At 44.3% G+C, this 20676-nt stretch overlaps 1 protein-coding gene across 3 annotated transcripts in view; it reads right to left on the reverse strand.

Annotated features, from left to right (window-relative positions):
• Positions 1-20676, reverse strand: part of LOC138304451 (histone-lysine N-methyltransferase, H3 lysine-36 specific-like) — an 833106-nt gene that overhangs the window by 573456 nt on the left and 238974 nt on the right. The window lies entirely within an intron of this gene.

The following is a 20676-nucleotide window of genomic DNA, read 5'->3' on the forward strand; positions in this document are numbered from 1 at the left end:
ATACATATACATACATATACATACACATACATACATATACATACACATACATACATACACATACACATACATATATATATATATATATATATATATATATAGACACACACACACAAGACAACCGTGCTCACCCACAGATTTCGTGGAACGACCAGTCAGACAACAGGGAGGCGGGTGGGACCGTGAGAAATCCACAGGTAGATAATGTATCCACCAGAAAAAGCGTTACCGAAGGTAAGTAACTTATTCTTCTGATGGATACACCTACCTGTGGATTCCTCACCTAAAGAATAGAGTCCCAAAGCAGTACTACCTCCGGAGGTGGGTGCCTGAATGGTCAAACCAAGAAATCCTGCAGCACTGAGCGAGCAAAATGGCCATCCCTCCTAACCTCAGAATCCAAACAATGTTTGACAAAAGTATGGAGGGATGCCCAAGTTGCCGCCTTGCAGATGTCAACCACAGGAACACCTCTAGCTAAAGCCGAAGAAGCAGCCTTAGCTCTGGTTGAATGAGAACGAAGCCCCACAGGTGGTTCTTTCTTCGCTAAGGAATAACAAAGCTTGATACAGAGAATGACCCACCTGGATAGCGTTCTCTTGTGGACTGCTCTGCCTTTCCTCTTCCCCACGTATCCGACGAAGAGCTGATCATCTTGCCTGAACTCCCTCGTCCTGTCGACAAAGAAGCTCAATGCTCTTCGTGGATCCAGTCGGTGGAGCCTCTCTTCCTCCTTGGATGGATGAGGCAGAGGATAAAAGGAAGACAGAGTAATAGACTGCCGAAAGTGAAAGGGTGTAATAACCTTCGGGAGGAAAGCCGCCTTGGTCCTTAACACCACTTTGTCTCTAAAAAATGTATGGGGACTCTACACCAAGAGCCTGAAGCTCACTCACTCTTCTGGCCGATGTTATGGCTACCAGAAATACAGTCTTAAAGACCAGCAAACGCAAAGCACAAGAATGCATTGGCTCAAATGGCGATCCCATTAGAAATGTTAATACCAAGTTAAGATCCCACTGTAGCATAATAAATGGTGTGGGCGGAAACCTATTAGTGAGACCCTTAACGAACCTCAAAACAAGTGGAGATTTAAACAAGGAAGGTTGATCTGGGAGGCACAGAAAAGCCGACAGTGCTGATAAACAGCCTTTAACTGTGGCAGCTGCACAACCCTTCTGTGCCAAGGAAAGGGCAAATAATATATCAGACAAGTGAGTCTTTAAGGGATCAATTTGGTTCTCTCCACACCAACGTACAAATCTAGCCCACCTACTTGCATAGATCGATTTGGTGGAGTGTCGCCTGGCCAATAAAATAACATCCACCACTTCCGGCGGGAGAGAAAAAGCACTCAGATTGCCCCGTTCAATCTCCAGGCATGAAGGTGCAGACTCTGGAGCTGGGGGTGTAGAATCTGCCCCTGCGACTGCGAGAGGAGGTCCACCCTGTAAGGGAGACTGAGCGGAGGGCACAGAGAAAGTTGGAGGATGTCTGTGTACCACACCGTTCTTGGACAATCCGGAGCTATCAAGATGACCTGGGCCGGTCTTTGCGGATCTTCCTCAGAACACGAGGAATCAGGGGTATGAGAGGAAACGCGTAAAGCAACTGACCCTTCCAGGACATGTGAAACGCGTCCCCCAAAGCCCCTTGCACCGGATACTGGAGGCTGCAAAATAACGGGCACTGCTCGTTCTCCTGAGTAACAAACCGATCTATCTGCGGACACCCCCACATCTGGAAGATGTAAAGAACCAGATCCGGATGAAGACGCCACTCGTGGTCGACCGAGCTGCGTCGACTGAGAACATCCACACGTACATTCAGAACCCCGGCCAAATGATTGCTATCAAGCAAATCTTGTGGTCCTGAAGCCAGGACCAGAGCCCCGAAGAGCTTTTCTGCAAAGAAGGTACGACCTCACTCCTCCCTGCTTGTTTTTGTACCACATTGCGGTAGTGTTGTCCGTCAGGACCTGGACTGACTGACCGCAAACGGAAGGGAGAAAGGCCTTGAGAGCCAGACGTACTGCGTGCAATTCCAACAGATTGATGTGAAACCTCTGTTCCACTGGAGACCAAAGGCCTTTGATCTCCAGGTCCCCCAGATGAGCTCCCCACCCTAGAGTGGAAGCATCCGTTACAACTGTGGCCACTGGTGGAGGCAGCGAAAACGGCCTTCCTTGCGACAGGTTGTCGACCGCAGCCCACCACTGAAGATCCACGCAGTGTCTCTGGAGATCGTGATCAAATCCTCGAGATCTCCTTTGTGCTGAAACCACTGCCTGCGGACACACCACTGAAGAGCCCTCATGTGCCAGCGTGCATGAGTGACCAGCAGTATGCAAGAAGCAAACAGACCGAGCAGACAAAGGACCTTGAGGACTGGAACTACAGCTCAACTTCGAAACATTGGAATCAACGCCTGAATGTCCTGAACCCGCTGGGGCCGAGGAAAGGCCCGATTCAATGTTGTGTCCAGTACTGCCCCTATGAACAGGAGGCGTTGCGAGGGCTCCAGGTGAGATTTGGGCACATTGATCGAAAAACCCAGGTCGAACAACAACGGAGTTGTCAACTGCAGGTGATGCCGCACGAGCCCTGGAGTCTTGGCTTTGATCAACCAATCGTTCAGATAGGGAAACACCGCTATCCCTCTTCTTCTGAGCTCTGCCGCAACCGCCATTACCTTTGTGAAGACTCGAGGTGCTGACGTAAGACCAAACGGGAGGACCGCAAACTGATAATGCTGCGACCCCACCACAAACCGGAGATACTTCCCATCCAATCTCCTTCGTTCAATGCCAAAAGAACCTGTGAAAGGGTCAACATTTTGAACTTTTCCTGCTTGAGGAACCAATTCAAAATCCTCAGGTCTAGAATTGGTCTCAACCGACCATCTTTTTTGGGGATCAGGAAGTATCTTGAATAACAGCCCTGACCCCTCTCCTGCTCCGGAACCAACTCCACTGCGCCTTTTGACAATAGGGATAACACCTCCTGTTGCAGTAACAGAAGATGGTCTTCCGAACAGAAGGATGGGCGGGGAGGGAAGGGAGGAGGGAACTCCCAAAAGGGAAGAGCGTACCCCTTCTTCACAATGTCGATGACCCAGGAGTCTGATGTCATTAGCTCCCACATGGGAAGAAATTGGGCAAGTCTCCCCCCTACCGGAGACACGTGAACAGGGAGTGGTGGAGGACTAAGGCTGCTTTCCCTGCTGCACCCCTCCTGAGGAAGAGGCAGAGTGCTGCTGGGTGGCTCCTCTTGTACGTACTCTGCCTCTGAAGGATCTGTAAGGCAGGGAACTTGCAGATTGTTGTGGCGCCTGGAACCTGCCACGAAAGGAGGAGCCACGTCCAAAACCTCTAAACTTCCTATATGATCTAAAGGAAGAGGAAGTGGCTGCCTGAAGTCCCAACGACCTCGCTGTGGCTCTGCTCTCTTTGAAACGTTCAAGGGCAGAATCTGCTTTTGTTCCAAAGAGCTTTTCTCCGTCAAAAGGCAGGTCCAGAAGAGTAGCCTGCACATCCGAGGAGAAGCCTGATGAACGACAGCCAAGCCTGACGCCTCAACACTATGGATGTACCCATAGCCCTTGCCACGGAGTCTGAGGTGTCCAACCCCGACTGAATCACCTGGGTCGCCGCCGCCTGAGCGTCCGTTAACAGATGCAACACCTCTTGTGGCAAGTTAGGATGACCTTTCACCTCCTCCATAAGGGCATGAATGTAACGCCCCAAAATGCAAGTTGCATTGGTTGACTTCAAGGCCATACTGCACGAAGAAAAGGCCTTCTCTGCTGCGTGGTCCATTTTCTTAGACTCCCTGTCCGCAGGGGTCCCGGGGAACGAACCAGGGGCTGACCGGGAGGAGCACGATGCCTGAACAACCAAACTCTCTGGAGTTGGATGTTTGGAGAGAAAGTCTGGGTCACCTGGAGCCGCACGATAGCGCCACGCTACCGCCCTGTTGACAGTTGTAGAAGTCACTGGCTTCCTCCAAATATCTTTGATGGGGTCCAGGAGAGCCTCATTGAAGGGGAAGAGAGGCTCTGCCACTACTGAAGCCGGATGCAGCACTTCAGTCAAAAGGTTTCTTTTCATCTCAGCAGCCGGAAGAGGAAGATCTAAAAAGTCTGCAGCCTTACTTATTACCGCATGAAAAGATGCAGCCTCTTCGGTATACTCCCCTGGGGAAGCCAAATCCCAGTCAGGGGAAGCATCAATGCCACTTGCTGTGTCCAAGCCTTGAAAATCACCTGAAGGCTCCAAGATTTCACCTTCCTCCAGGAGGCGTAATGCTAATCTCCTGGATCGGCGCCTGGATTTGAGTCCCGGCATTGATAAGGCGTCGGCCGACGCCGAAGATCTTCCCCGGCGCCGCTCTTCGGATCCATCCGACGCTGGACCCTCCCGCGCCACAGGCAACTTAACTGTGGACTGGATCCATGGAGAATCCGCCGGAGTAGCAGACACTGTAGGCGTCACAGGTCTCCTGGGTGACGCCAAGGGCATCTGCGCCGAAGCAGCTCCAGAAGGCAGAAATGGCATGAAGGGTGTTGGCTTGTAAGGAGCCGGAGCACCCAAGTTAAAAGCCAAAGGGCCTGACGGACCTGCATGCCCTCCACCAGGCGCCATAGTGGAAAAGATATTGAACATTTCATTTAAAAATGCAGCAGGATCCGTACCCGGCGCCGGGAAAGCCGGATAAGCCTGCGCCGGCATAGAAGCCGATGATGGACCAGGCATCTCCTGCTCCGGAGAAGCCGCCGGTTCCCGAAGAGGCTCGACTTCAAACACCGACAAGGGTGAAGTCGGAGAAGCCGGAGGCGGAGGCGTGATGGTCGGGCTAATCTCCCACGTCAGACGGCGCCGAGCTGACGGAGATCTGGATCTGGACTGGCCTCTACTCGATCGGCGCTGAGAGTCGTGACGACGCCGAGAGTCCCTATGGCGGCGATGAGTCTTTGAAGATTTTAAAGAAGACTCTCTACGATGACGCCTTTCCTTCCTCTTCTTGGAACGGGCTAGGAATAATTTTGCCTCTCTCTCTTTTTAAGTGCCTTAGGGTTCATGCGCTGGCACGAACCGCATGACTCGACCTCATGGTCGGAACTAAGGCACCATAAACAATTTTCATGGGGGTCAGTGACCAACATCCGACCCCCACACTGGTTACAAGGTTGAAAGCCAGATTTTCTTGGCTGTGACATAGTAACTACAGAAGTGAAACTGTAGCTCCCTGTTAGCCTCGAAGAAAAACCGTTATTCGAAGGCATGGAAATAAGGGAACTGACGTCTGCACGTCAATGAGGACTTCTTATTGCCTGGATGACGTCATATGGCGTCGCGTGGAGTCGGGCAATTGTGACGTCATCGTCGACGTGCAGAGCTAGAAGAAAATTGCCGTTGAAGCTGGCGTGAGGGGAGAATTCTTTAGGTGAGGAATTCACAGGTAGGTGTATCCATCAGAATGGAGGGTTATGCTGTCATTTACGATGCTTTCCCCCTCACCGGAATTCAAGGTGATCTACTTAAACTTCAAGCCTCTTGCCGACACACTTTTACATTTTTCAAACTGTCCCTGATCATAACACTTAGGATAAAAAAGCTTCCAGGTCTAAATGAAGCCACACTTCATGGAAGCTTCTTAGAGCTTCATCATCTATCCGACAAAAGGAGAATATTGCAAAATCCTGCTTGGTGGGTGAGAGAATACCAGAGATATCAGCAGTGACTGTAGCAGGACCGCAGACACCAGTAGGCAAATCATTTATTGTTTAATTAAATAAAGTCTTACAATATCGCAGATACTGCAATCCAACATTTTAAAAATTTAAGACATTAAAAAAAAAAACTATTTCAAACATTGAATTTGCAGACACCAACCAAAACCTTCCAAAATTCATTACTAACTTTCTGTAAAGTGCTTATCTGATATTAAAAACATATTGAATAATAAACTCCGTAAAAGCAATAGAGCATCAAATTACAGACTACAAACAGAACCTTCCAAAATTCATTACCGAATTTCTGTAAAGTGCTTAGCTGGTATGAAAAGCATATTGTGTGATAAAATCCATAAACATCGACGCATTCTGATTACAGAGAACTTGTGACAATGCACAAGCTGAAGTATACTACGTGGTGATGATATGACTGTAGACACAGGACAAAATAGTTAAGCTGAGTTATTCTCATGGATTGCTGCTTTTTTTTTTTCACCAGTAATTGTAAAAACATGGCACATTTGCAGTCCAAAAAAGTGTCTGATGACTTAAAACAAGCCATCACAGTTAGCCTGCATGACCGAAATGACCTGCTGATAAAAAAGGACCTTTTAGCAGCTCTTTCTCTCTTTTAAGTAGGGCTGGACATATTCAAGTCAGGTGAGTAATGTTTTCCTCCCCCACTTTGCACAATCTGCAGCAAGTTGTTTTCACATCTCTGGCCCAAGGGAACGCATGGATAAGCCCAAGAAGAAGACTAAACCGGAACCTAATAAAACCAACTTTTAAATAGCTGGACCAACCAGTCTATACTGGCAACTGTTTAGGAATCTTGAATGCTCATCCAGGCATGTGATCTGTTTGAGAGGGTCTCTATCTTTTAGCAATGACAGTTTTTTCATCCGCCCATTAGTAGTGTTTTGAAGGCCTATTGGGGTCCCTGAAGGGTTAGAGGGTATGAGCTGAGAAGACTTTTATAGGCACATCTATTTTCGTCACCAAATGTGACATCGCAGTTCACTAGATGTCTATCCCCATCCCCCAATTCGCTCACTGGCGCCGAGATGTGGACTGATGTGCACTACAAAAGAAACCGGTCTACGAGCCCCGGGGTTGCCCCTGCAAACAAGGTAGGATATTTAGGAAATGGTATGGACAGCTGTCATAGAATTCACACCAGGGGAAAACCAAAGTACCTAAATGTATTGATGTCCAAACTCAGCCTTTTGTATATAATGGCTATACTTGGATGTTATTCAGTTTTCTCTGCTACACAGATTACACATCTTTATGTATTGTGTGCCAATGAACAGAAAACTTGTAAAACTCAATAAAATCTGTTAACAGAAAAAATCCTCTATCAAAGTCGTCTGTGCATCTTGAATGGTTGCCAGTTTGTTGATCAATGGAGCACAGGTACAATCAATATATGATTCTGCTGCATTATTATGCACTCAAGTTATTAATTTATTTAGATCTCCCAACTTCTGGTCAATCTTGAATACTGATTTTGCCATTTCATTAAGTAGGTCCACTTGGACACCTATCTTTTTTGTCTGATGAGACCATTGTGATGTTCAAAATACAATGAGGCATTTGGGGAGACTTCGTTTTGAGGAACCCTTAGGTTTATTTTTGTTGGAACTTTTACATTCTGCGTCCAATCCTACTTGACACACTTCCCCCTACTTTGGCTAGTGCAATACAATTGCTAACCTTACTAGATATATACAGGGTAGCCCATGCATGAAGATCCCTTTTTTCAGCTGAAAAAACATTAGTTCTCCACTGTTCTGCCCTTAAAGGAGTTGGGCTTTGACTGCACAGAGTGTTAGTCATCATACTGGATTGAGATTTAGGCATCAATTGAGGTGAAGTCGTAGTGTAGCTAAAATGTATCTATTGCTGTTCCAATTGCCCTTTGCTTATATAATGCAGTTGATCCTGGGAGACTTGAGTCGACAGCTCTATAAAGGAATCTTGTTTTTTTGTAATGTTTACACTGGCTACAATGCAAGTGGGATGCCAATCCTTTGTGCTGACAATGGTGAGTTTGATGGTGATAGAAAGCTAGAAGAACCCAGGAGTGTTTTTGGTGGCAAAGACTTCAATGAAAGTAGTTCCAGTTCAGTTATTGGTCCCCAGTGTGGATTTACTAACAACTCTGAATTTCCGCCTATCACTCCTGAGTCATTCTTCTCCATACCCAGCCCCATGCTTTCACTTTGATTGCTAGGGGGTGCAGTTGGTATTGTTGGTGAAATGGGTATCGGAAGGGAACACGTGTCGTTAGATATTGAAAGCACAGCCCCAACTAGATCTTTTAAAAAGTCAAACTTATGTGGCATCTTTGTTGACTTTTCAAACACTTGAAACATTGGAGAAATTAACAACTGGCTCCCCTGACCAAATTTTACCTTTGAATTTTTACTGCTGGTAGGGTTTGGAGCTTTTCCCTTCTACTTATGGGAGGGGTGGGCGCCCTTTCATGACCAGATCACATGTTTCCACTTCCCATAGCACTTACCAATAGTGCTCTGGTGTTCAGAATATTTTAGCACTTTGTTATCAGTCGACAGTGGAAACAATGACATGAAGGTAAAAAATATTCATTTGTTCTGGCTGCCAGCCTTAGTTTTTGGAGATTCTGTAGATTTGATTAGTAATGAAAAAGAGGATTTAAAATTATTAATATGGTTGAAAAATACAGCTCCTATATAACCCAGTGGATGGGTCCCATAGTCGTTAGTCAATAAAGGCACAGGAAGACGTTGGTAGTGGTTAGTAACAGGCCTTACTAGCAGGATTACATTGATCACCACCAGGTGGGGCTGCTAATGTCAGGTAGAAGCACTAGTGTGCGCACAAGCCGCACTGCTGTTAATGCTGACCGCTTCCACGCACCACACAGTGCGTGGAAGCCTAATGCTTCTTACCCCCGGCCTCCCGTCACCTGCAAGGAAAGAAGAGCCTGTGCCGGTTATTTGCACACAGGCTGCTAGGGCTGGTGCTGGGCCTGGTGCTAGGGCAATTCACACCATGCAGCATTAAAAAAGCTGCCACAGTGCTGCTTTCTCACGGTGGTGCTAACCACGCTGCCTAGTCTGACAGCAATATTGGCTCCTTGGGAGGGCACGAGAACACTTGATGTCTCCCTATGCCTCTAACTGCTGCCCACTTGCCACTGTCCCTCACACCTGCTGCCAAGACTTGCCCAAAGCGCCGATGTATCCCCGCACGGCCTCAATCGGCTCCCGGCAGCTCCACTGCACTGAGCTCAGATACTCTGGGGAGTGGCGTACTGCCATTATCAGCCTCGAAATATGGCAAACGCCGCTGTGTCTACATGCAACCACAGCCACACACAATCTCATGCAGCCTTCTGGCCTCCCAGCAACCAATGTGATGGTGACTCCTGCGGCATCCTGGCGGCAGCGGTTTCCAGCTCCGAGCTCCGAGCTCCCACCTCTGATGTGTAGCATAGTTGCGTCACTCCTGCAAGCAGGACTTGTTTGCCCAAATGAGATTCTTCGTCTGGTATTTTCTCATTTTCGAGTTTGAAGGTTTTTAGAATCCTCATGTAACTTCACTGGCACAGGATGCTTTCTTCATGCCCGGACTTAGCTCTTCTCCTCTGATGAGCTCATTCCAACAGTGGAGCAGCCTCTTCACTAGAACATTCTCTCCGGAAGCCTAAGTTGCCAAACATATAAACACAGAATCGAGCATCACTCTTCTGGGTATGTAGTCGTCGAGAATCGAGGAGTCGATTTCAGAGCTGCTGCTACCCTTCAGAACCTCAACAGCAGGGATGTGGCAAAAGCTGAAAGGCAGTGACAAAGTTCTAGAAAGTCATCAACTGTGGTAAAAATTGATGCTGTGGAAGGAAATGACAGCACAACAGAGATGTAATGACAAAGACTGGGTTAGTCATCAATGAGGTAGTCGAAGTAGACAGCAGCAGGATATAAAACTGGAAAAAAAAACTTCAGTAAACGAAGGACCACTCAATTTTACTACTCTTTTTTTTGTAGGTGACCAGTAAACTAAAACTTTGACAGGCTCAGGGGGTAAAATCTTTCTTGGAAAATACTGTAATTCCAGAAGTGGCTTTTTCTTTGACTGCACAAATGGCTGTCACAGCCCTGCCATGTTCCGCAAGTAATACTAGGGCCAAATTTCAATCTGTTTCTTTGTCTTCCTGGCAGGTTGAAGTCTTATTTCTCAATGCCTACAGTCATGGTCCAGCAATATATACATTCCTCTGTTCGCCTGCTTGACACTTCTTGAAAAGAAAATACCTGGATGACTTCTCAGCCCTAAATTGAAAGCAACAGAGACCTCTATTATAAAACAATGATTACAACATTATGTTTTGTTAGACATTCTATCAAAAGGATTAACATTTTTAAAGAAACTGGAGCACAGCTCCCCATAATTATTCTCACACTGATGTGGATTGAAAAACCTGGCAAAGCCTCTGGTGGTGGTAGAGATGGGTTCCGGTTTCTCAGACTGGCCAGTTGTCGGGTCAGAAAATCAAATGGATAGGTTTTATTTAGGTATGAGTTTTTCCAAATTAAGAGAAAGAAAGAAAGAGAGAGAGAAAGAGAAAGGGTTTTTTTTTTTCTCCTGAACATTGGTTGCCGGAAGCTCCCAGCTTCATGACACAGAAGTACTGAACCATGTAAAACAATGAACGATCCAATGCTTAAAAATAACCACACTTACAACTATTTGGAACGAAAAAGTAATATGCAAGTTAGTGTTTTGCTAAAGCTCAGGTTGTCTAAACCTATATCTTTTGCCAGGAAGAAAATCCTTAATAGCCGTTCACAAACGGTCTTTGGGGGTTCCTCCTCACCACACTAAGCCAACAACAGCAAGCTCATCTAATCCCAGCTTCTATCAAGTATCAGCCTTTTGAAAGAAGAAACCCTTCTAGCAGCAGACCTATTACCTGAAAGACTACATTTTTTTTAGTGGCCATTACTTGTGTCACACCGAATGACAAAACCTGTCTGGTCTTTAACAAGCCAGTTAGTGCCCGCAAAGACAGTGTTGTTTTGCACACAATTCCTTCTTTAATATTTCATGTTTTAAGAAAGTTTCCTGAACCTAAAAATAATTCTGCCTGTCCGCAAGCTTCGATATGACATTCTTTCAACTGACTGAACCTCATACTCTGGAAGTTTTCAAAGTGAAAATCATTAATTAGTGGTTTTACAGGCAATATCTGATGAGCACCATTAGATGACAATGCCCCCTAGATGAGTCTTCTAAGTGGCCAGGATATACCCAGACATGGTTCCTTTGTTCACTGTGCCATGGATTCAAGTTAGCCCGGCTGATACGGTTCCAGGATGCTTGCTTCCAGCCCAGGGATGACCTGGCCTGGCAGTCCAGGCTGGACAGTTTCCATCTGGAGCAGGGTCAACACTGATTTGCATTTGGCTGGGTCCAAACCGAGATGGCATAGTGAGCAAAGGAACAATGGATTAAAACCAGATCTGTGACTGGGGGTGAGTGCTTGAAAAGTTTCAGCCCTCTGTCCAACATCTTTTTGTGTTGCTGATGATCGAACAGCTGTCAGCATATTGCTGGAAACAACAAAACAGACCCCCCACTTAAGTTTCTAACATCCAAAAGTATTTGACACACGCTATAGGTCATTTTGAAGAAAGAGGATTAACTAGATCTGTGAAGGGGATGGTAAATTTGCACGCCCCATTACAAATTCCAGAAAGCAGTGGAATATTTAAATCAGAACTCGGATTGCTTTTTGACAATAAGCCATTTTTTCTCTACCATGTTTTCATCCCGCTTCTCCGCATGCTACTATGGCTTATTTTAAATGCACATTAATCAAGTTCAATGACTGGTTAAAAAAAAATAAAAAAATAAAAAATGAAGACTTGCAAAAGGCAGTTTAGAATGATGATGAAGAAGAAACAGCTTATCAGGCACAACTTGCCCAAAAAGTTTTCTGGCGCTTGTAGACACAGCAGCGGAAGAATCAAGGCTACTGGAATATCCACATTCGCAATTTTTTAACGGAAGGATGGAAGGGATGGAGAGTACTTGATGTCAGTAAGGAAGACGTTTCAAAGTTTCTGAGCTTGCTAGGACAGGCACCAGTGTTTGTTTTTGTCAATTCATACATGCCACAAATAAAACGTTGGCAGACGTTGATTAAAGGTGGCAAACAGGTCTATAACAAGTAAAAATGTTTCTAAGAAAACAGGGACCATCACAGTTGATGGCTTGATAATGCAAAAAGTTTTTAAGGGTATGCACTTACGGATGGGTAGTCACTGGAGAAGAGTCAGGAGGGAACTAATGGACTTCGAGACAGACACATTTAAAAGAAGGGTGCAGCTCAGATATAAACAATTTGTAAGTCGTGTAGCATATACTGAGGACAGCCTAGATAAAAAGCATTTTCGTAGTCAGGCAGAAATAAGGGCTTGGACGGTGTTTGTCATGACGATACAGGAAGCAGGGGCACATTTTTTCATAACATACAAAGGAAATGGAAACACTCAGCTAAAACATGGTTTATTTATTTGTGAAAGGATAGATGGGTGCTCAGGAAGACACCTAGGTTTCTGACTGTACATGTGGAGTTGGATTTGAGCTAAATATGGAAGGCCACGAAGCAGAGGACCGAAGTGAGGCTTCTTCAGCAAATCTGAGGCCTTTTGTCTTGTACCTTCATGCGGTTGGACCTAACTTATTCGTTTGGCAACTTCTTTCGTGCAGTATTTAAAAGACTGTTGAGCTAAGAAGCATTAGAAGATATTTTCTTTTTTGCTTTTAACCAGAGCCTGTACATCATCAGTATAGAAATGGCATTGCGTCCATGGCCTTGAACAACGGATGCATATAAGGCTCAAAGTTGAGTCCTGAGGAACGTCATCTCTTACTAAGGTAAACTTAGATCTAAAAAGGTGAAGAGAAAAGGCCTGTGAATTGTCTGAAAAGACGCACTGAAGACATTTTATGGCTCCTTGTCAGCCAGCTATTTAGGAAAGGGGAGAGATCAGAACGGAGTGTGAGACCATGTCAAAAGCATCAGACAAATCAAGGACAATCAGTGTGGCAGACCTAACCTGGTCCACTGTCTTTAACTTATTTGAGATCCCTACCAGCGCAGTTCCATGCGGTGTGTGGGGAGGAATAAAAATTGTGTTAAGAGATCGTTACATGACATATACAACAAGGAGTTGCAAATGTACTGCTTTTTCAACTATTTTAGAGGGAGCATGTTGTAACCAAATAGGTCTGAAGTTAGCGAGGACAGAAGGTTCCAAAGTGGGTTTAGCAGAGGAATTACTCATAGTTTCTTCCAGTGGTCAGGATACATAGCAGATTAGAGAGACAGACTGCAAATATCAGGTAATGCAGGAACCATAATCTCTATGAAGATGGAGAGTGGTGTAAGATTCCCTTCAGCAGCACTTGAGGAGCTAGCAATTCCTTTTAGCAGCACATACCTTGTGTTGACGACGGGGCGGCAGGACGTCTTTGATGGGCGTGAGGTGGGCCCTAAGAGTGATTAAATCCAGTTCAAAGGTCATAAAAGTGTTAAACTATGCCGAGAACGTTGGCAAATCAGGTGAAGTGCTGGTGCACAAGCGAGCGTGGCGGATGGGCTAGCAGTGTCCTGTGCCCAAGTTTGAGATATTTAGGAAGGGTTTAAGGTTCCAAGCAATTGATTGCAATCATATACCATTCTAATAAGAATGACAAAGTAGTCTGACAAGCCGAAAGGAAGAGCTGTTTGCACTATGAAATAAGAGCTATTAGTGAAGATGGGGTGAAGGGTGTTGCTGGTTCAATGAATAGGAACAGACACAAACTGTTAAAAACCTACAGCGGATAATGAATCTGAAGTGTCTGGTGTCAGATAAAGAGTGATATTTGAGAGGATAGTTTATGTTGCTGTGGATGCTGAAGTTAACTGATTTAAAACATAGGGAGCACGAAAATGACTTAAGGGAGGAAAGAACTCTAGTTTCAGGCCAGGAGAGAAATAAACCAGCAAAGGTAGTAACTGAGTTTAGTTTCATACTTAATGATCATCATTTAGCATGAGTAAGATAATTACTTTCAATTACTGTGCAATTTAGATTATTGGAGTGATGAACAATAGCAATATTGCCACCTGGTCGATTTTGGCAGTCATGCTTGATACTTTTATAATCTAAGGAAATTGAAATTGTTACACTTGGGCCAAGGGAGTCGCTGAACCAGGATTCTGAAAAAAATAAAAAAATCCAGCTCAGCATAGGCACACAGATTAGATTTTTCTTAACCAATTTTAATGAATTTCAGCGGTCGTACAAATGCATAACAATCATATCCGGATTAATGTAACATATTTAGCATTAACACTCCGGCCTTATATCTTATTCATGAATTTCTGTGCACTTTGGCCGGCATTAGCCTGTGTTTTTTCTTTTTAACGAACATTTCAACAATAAAAAATATGAAAATTCTACAGCAGCATTATTACATCTTTGGATACTCTGCAGGTTACAGCAACGTTATCGCTATCTAACTCAGTTGTACCAGTTTACGGAACTGCATACCATTAAGTGACGGCTTACATCATATTGCAAGATCTTTACAGGAATGGTCTGCATGTCTAGTATAGCGGGAGGGAGGAGAGGTCAAGGTAGAAAGGGTGGGAGAAGGGGACTGGAGGGGGGGAATAGAGAGGGTTAGGCGGGGAATTGGAAGGGGGCGGAGTAAGCCTTATGTCAGACACCTGGAGAGCTGTTCTATAGGTGATGTAACTACGATCTTAGTTGTTTAGTTCTTCCTGAAAAGCGCATATCTCAAGGAGTATTGTCTACCAATCAACAGCAATGGGGATTCTGTGAAATCCACAAGCCTCTTCACGCCTCCGGGCCACAGCTTCCACATTTCCCCACTTAAATTTTGCTGCACACCAATGCACAACACCTGGCAGTGTGTGGGCTTTCCAGTGCATGTCAATAAGCCTGCCGGTAATGAGCAATGACTAGGTCCTTGAAACAATTCACAGCTTTAGCGGCTTTTGAATCCTAGCAAGCATCGAGCTCTCCATGGTGCACACATTTGTGCAGTCTGGCACAGCCGTTATTGCTCTTGATACTTCTCCCCTTAACTGCACAGCCGTTGTGCATGTCATGAACATGTGCCCGATGTGTACAGATAAGACTTGCAAACAGCGAATAGGCACAGTTCAGACAGCTTACTTTTTAACTGAATGGAGGTGATTTGAGGGACAAAGAAGGTTGAGGGCTGGATCATTTTTGGTGGTGGGGATAGACATAAGGGCTTCGACATGACGAGGTGCCTTTGGCGCACCTGCTGCATGGAATGACCACATTTTATAGCTGCCTCTGATCAGTAGTTATAGTTGAACTTGTGACTGGAGTTCACAACAGGTGTCAAAAATGAGGTCTTAATGCTGAACCATTTATAATTGATAATGTTACAAAGTTTATGGAGTGTTGACTCTAGAAGTGTACAACTTTCGGAAAACTTATATAACAGCAGCATAGGCTACTCCACATGTTTCTTATGTACTGAAGCTTTTGGGCAGGAAGTTTTTAAGGAATTGTTATCCTACGTACTTGTATGACACCTGATCAGTACGGGCCATCTTAATGCCCACTGAAATGTTTGGCTTTGGAACAAGTCTTTCAACTATGCCAGAAGGAGTCAAATGTGGGCGAGAGTCACAAAACATTATCTTGATGACAATACTTGATCCTTTAACACTTCACCTACTTCCAGCAAACTATTCACCCATCTCATTCCAGGATGTATACCATGCTTCAAATGCAAATGTCAGGAAAGTGTGGAGAAACTGGGCAGAAATGGATGGTGATGAATGGATCACCATAGGACCTCTGCAGAGCTTGGATGCTTACATCTTCTTTAGGAAATCTTTTTCCAGTACTGCCTGCAGGCCCTTCCCGACCAACTGTGGAGGAGGATGAGCAAGGGGAACAACCAGTAAGATCAATGTGAGGGTCATTTTTCATTTAAGGTTTAGTAAGCTCAAAAAAAGCTTTCTTTCTGCTAGTGGGGTTAACAGGAAAAGCTTTCAGAAAAAACAGAATGGTCTATGTAGGATCTGATATGTCTGGAAGCCACCAGGCAAAAGGATTACTGTACGGAGTCTCAGAACTAGATGAAAAATGCTCTATCATCTGACAGGATCCACAGTCCACATGTGTATGCTGAGAGTACATAAAATGATAATTCTCTAAACTTCAAGGGCATTTGAGTTCTCAGCTGCAAAGATGATCAAACGTGTGGAGAACAAGGGTGCTATTTTGATGGAGGGAAACTTTGCAGCTGCAACACCTAAGTTACATGAAGCACGCAAATGAACTAAGGCAAGGGACAGGTTACTTACCTTTAACAACAATTTTGCAGCACAAAGATATTTCTCTATTCACATGCAGTGCATTACTCAACCATTCAGTTACTTAGCCTCAAACTAACCCCATTTTGTTTCTTTAAAGCCGTTGTCAGTCCATTATGAGATTTAACATATGCCTGCAATGTCCCAGTGCATGTCTGTTGCAGTCAGATCGTATTTTGGTGACCTATATCTTAAAGGTCTAGTTATGTGTGTAATTTGTTGTTTTGAACTTTGTCTTTTCTCCTTTTGTCTTCACTGTAAAGGTAGGTAGGTGGGTCACACGCGAAAACAGAAAAGTCTTCAAGCTGAAAACCTATTGTTGTAGGTAACAAAACCTGTCTTTTTGCAGCATTAATATCTTCAGGATTCACATGCTGTGCATAGACTTTATATCAGTATTAGCTCTTTGTGGAAGGGTCGGTTGAAGTGTGTGTGGCAGCAAAAAGGTGTCAAGACATTCTGTCCCCCTTGAAACTTGCCATTTGCGTAGATGTCCATGTAGTAATGTTATGTGAATATGTGGACGGATGGCCATGTTGCGGCCATGACTTGTTATTAATAAAGACATTTGTAATGCACACTAGTGTGGCTGCCTTTTTCCTGGTAGTGTGTGTTTTTTGGTTTGTTAATCAGATATTTATCTGCTAAAGAATAGCATGACTGGGTGGTTTCCACTATCCATCTTGCAGTGGTACACTGACACCTGTAGATTTCTATTCCCCAAAGCATATCAAACGTTTCCAAAAGTTTTGGTTCCTCTAAGTAGTGCATTAATGCTCTCCTAATGTCTAGCATATGTAGTGCTCTTTCTGCCTGTGTTTTGGTTACTGAAAGGTAGCCATTGGTTATACTGATTGATATACATCAAAAAGTAATAGTATCTTTGGGGTGAAGAGGAGGTTAGATCTTCCAACTACCCAATTCTTGTGTATCTGTAAATACAGCTCTTGGAAAGTTAAGAGCCTGCAATCTGCTCAAGCAACAAAAGGATGCAGTAGCAACTAAGTAGGTAGTGTTCATGGCCAGAAATGTGGGTCGTCTTTTGGGCACTGGTTCAAATGGTTATTTTATAAGCTGTCGTAGCACTAGGATAAGGTTCAACACTGGTGTGGACAAACACCTTGGTAATGCAATTTGTTTCACTTCTTCTAACAATAATTTAATGTCGGACAAGGCAAAAGGTTTCTTCACTGAGGTTTCTGTAGTGTATGCAACTATATCAAACAGGTGTATCAACGGATATGTAAGTATGCTTTGCATCCAGCAAGTACATCAACTATCCGACAGTGGTTGTGTTCTGGTCAGGTTATGTAGAATGGTTTCCATCCTACATGAGTGAACAAGCCTGATCCACTAGAATGCATAATATTTGCATGTTGTTTGTCTTCCACCTCCCTTTTTAATTCCACACACCTGTCTGGGGTCCTAGGTAGCCAAAATCAAAGTCTTCAGGTGCCATGCTGCTACACTAAGGATAGCTGGCTCCTGGTAACACACCTGCTCTCTCTTTAGTATTAGCAGGCACTAAAATACTGGGAGTTTTATCACCCCATCTTATGCCATTTCTATAAGATTTGAGAACCATGCTTATCTGGCCCACTGTGGGGTGATTAGTATCACTGTCATGTTTGTTTGCTTGTACATGTTTACAACCACTGGTGTCGGGTATCAGTGGAAAGGAGTATGCAAATGTCTCCGTCTACTCTATTAGCAGGACTTTCCCTGAAAACCTTTGGTAGTTTGTGTTTGCATAGGTTATCTAGTTACTCCTCTACTAACTATTGATGTATTTGTGGTGTTTCCTAGTCTGGAGATTGTGTCTACTACCTTTTGATTTAGCTCCCCCTAAAACGGAATCCTTTCTTGCCTGCTTATTATGTCAACTTCTAAATTTTTTGTGCTGGCATGTTTATCGCTGTTAGTGCTATCTCTTTGGATGCCTTTGGACAGCCCACCTATAGATGCCCTTTGGTAACCTGCACACAACATATGACTTGGTGCCACCCTGTTTGTAAAAATAGAACATTGTAGTTCACTGCTAGAAGAATATTCAAAACATTTATATATTTTACTGCCTTCATCAAGAATTCCGTTAAGCCATGATTTTCTGGATTACAATGTGTACACCCTAAACTGTGTGGAATAGCTTTATGGTAATGGTCACTGAGGCGTATGGTTCTTTGAAAGATGTGTCTATGGCATGTTTTTTGCTGTCTCCCACTGTATCTACCTGTGCAAATTTTGCTTCAACAATTAGATCGTCCCAATCTTCCTTCACCTATGACCACTAGCTAAATAACTGCTCATGAATAGGTTTAAAAGGAAGTCTAGTAAACAGAATTAAGGGGATGATAAAGCCATCATACCCCGTAACTTCATTACACTTCTCTCTGTCAGAGCGTGGTTCTTCTGGTAGAGGCAAACTTGCTCTATCAGTGCAATCACTCTCTTTTAGACAGAATATGCCCTAGCCCTGTTAGAGTCAACCTCTGTCCCCAGGTAGACCTTTTCTTTCATGGGTAGGGCTGAGGATTTATCCATGTTCACTGAGAATCTTATTTTGTGCATCATTTCCATTACTTGTTGTACACTGTTCGAGCATGAACCTTGCAAGTTCACATTTACCAAACAATCATATAGGTAGGGGTATACATGTATACCCTACCTTCTCAAGTACAATGTCATTACTGCAAGGTATTCTGGGAACACTTTTGGTGCTGGCTTTATCAAAATGGTAGAACGTTTACCTAATAATAACTGTCTACCACAAAACTGAGGTACATTTTGTGGCTGCTCTTCTTCGAGATGTGGAAGTACTGTTCTGCCAGATGTTGAATGAGATCCTCAATATCTCTTCCCTCTCAATGTCCATATCGCCTAAACAGGACATAAAAATTTGCAAGGCGCCACTGAACTCTCTTTCTACACACAGCTTTAGCCTCTTGCTTCCTTTGACTGGTGGCAGGTCAATTGACGCTGCAGCGTTGATACTGTAAGCACTATCATGGAGCAAGTGGTGAATCACTTTTGATGAAGGTAAGGTCCAGGCTAGGGGCTTAAATTTCTTCACTACCATTGATCGGACTACTTTATGACACTGGTTCTTTGAACACCTCAACGCCCTGGTTCAGTATACTGATGACTAGGAATTGTTTTTTATTCAATGGCAGTTGTGTTTTCTATAGGATACAAGCCACAGTCTGCTCTTCTTCCTCCTCCTGCACCTCATACATGTCAGCAGCCATTTTAAACACTGTATTGTGCAATAATAAATCATCTGAGGGTGATGGTCTTTATCTGTAAGAATCAAGGATCTCTTCTGGGGTGCCAGCTTCCAGGTCCTGTCATGTCATGTCTCCTTCCGACTTTGACCTGTGGAGCCTCCTTTGTTTTAAGCATCTTTTTAATTGTTGATTGAAATTGAAGGTAGCTTTGATCTCAAGAGACTTAGATCTTCAGCTCAGCTCCACTGCAACCATGTGGCACTGAGGGCACACACTTTTGAGTCATCAGCACCATTTCTTGCAACGTCTTTTGTGACACTTCTTGCTTCACATATACCAATGCCATATCTTTGGCATCAAACCCCGGTTCTCCATTGGCCACCTCCATTTCCTCACAATCCGACAGCCTCATTTCCCTGGGGATCCTGGTCATGACTGGATCATGGCATAGTGGACCCACCCCTGTTTTTACTCTTACTTTGAGAGTCCTGAGAATGAAATATTCCTTACACCTTGTCCAGATTATAGTCTTATGGTCTATAGGAAGGCACAAGTAACAGACTGTCTTTTTCTGATCCAATTTTAGCTGCCAATTCAGGCAGAATCTACAGAGTGTTTTCCAACACTTCTGGATCTTAGAAAAGGTCTTAGGACTAGTTTCACCACTAATTATACAGTATGAGAACTACACAGTCGAAGACCAAATGAAAAAACTCTCTCCTGGATTTTTTTTTTAGGTGTTTGTTGTCTCATTTGGATGCCTTATCATTCTGTCCTCTTTTCTGGCTTTGATCCAAGTTTGCCGCCACCTCGTCTTTGATGATCTCAGGCTCAAGAGCTATGAACGGTGCATCTGCACACAATGGCAGAAAAAAAAGACTGAGAAAGGAGAGGACCTCATGGGGGCTACAAACCTGCTAGTCAACATAAAAAACAAGCATTTTCAATGCAACGGGTCTCGCATTTGTTCGAGTTACAGCTATTAGTGTAAAGCAAAACAAACACAGCGCGATCGTACTATGTAAAATGCAGCGTAATCGCGCTGCATGGAAAATAAACAGATAAAGTAGTCCGGACTCCAGGCTGAAAACATTGAACCTCGTATGTTTTTGGTACTTTACCAGTGCTGTGTAGGTGGGTTAAACACCAGAAAAGGCATGACATATGATTGCCTTTCACAAATGAAAGCAAGTGGAATTTAAACGGCAAGCCCACGAACCAATGTAATTGACTGACGTGGCATGGGCGTGGTTTCAAGCCCAAAGAGAGATTACAGAATGGACGGAGCACTTT

This window comes from Pleurodeles waltl, chromosome 7 (genome assembly GCF_031143425.1).
Source record: "Pleurodeles waltl isolate 20211129_DDA chromosome 7, aPleWal1.hap1.20221129, whole genome shotgun sequence".
NCBI lineage: Eukaryota > Metazoa > Chordata > Amphibia > Caudata > Salamandridae > Pleurodeles > Pleurodeles waltl.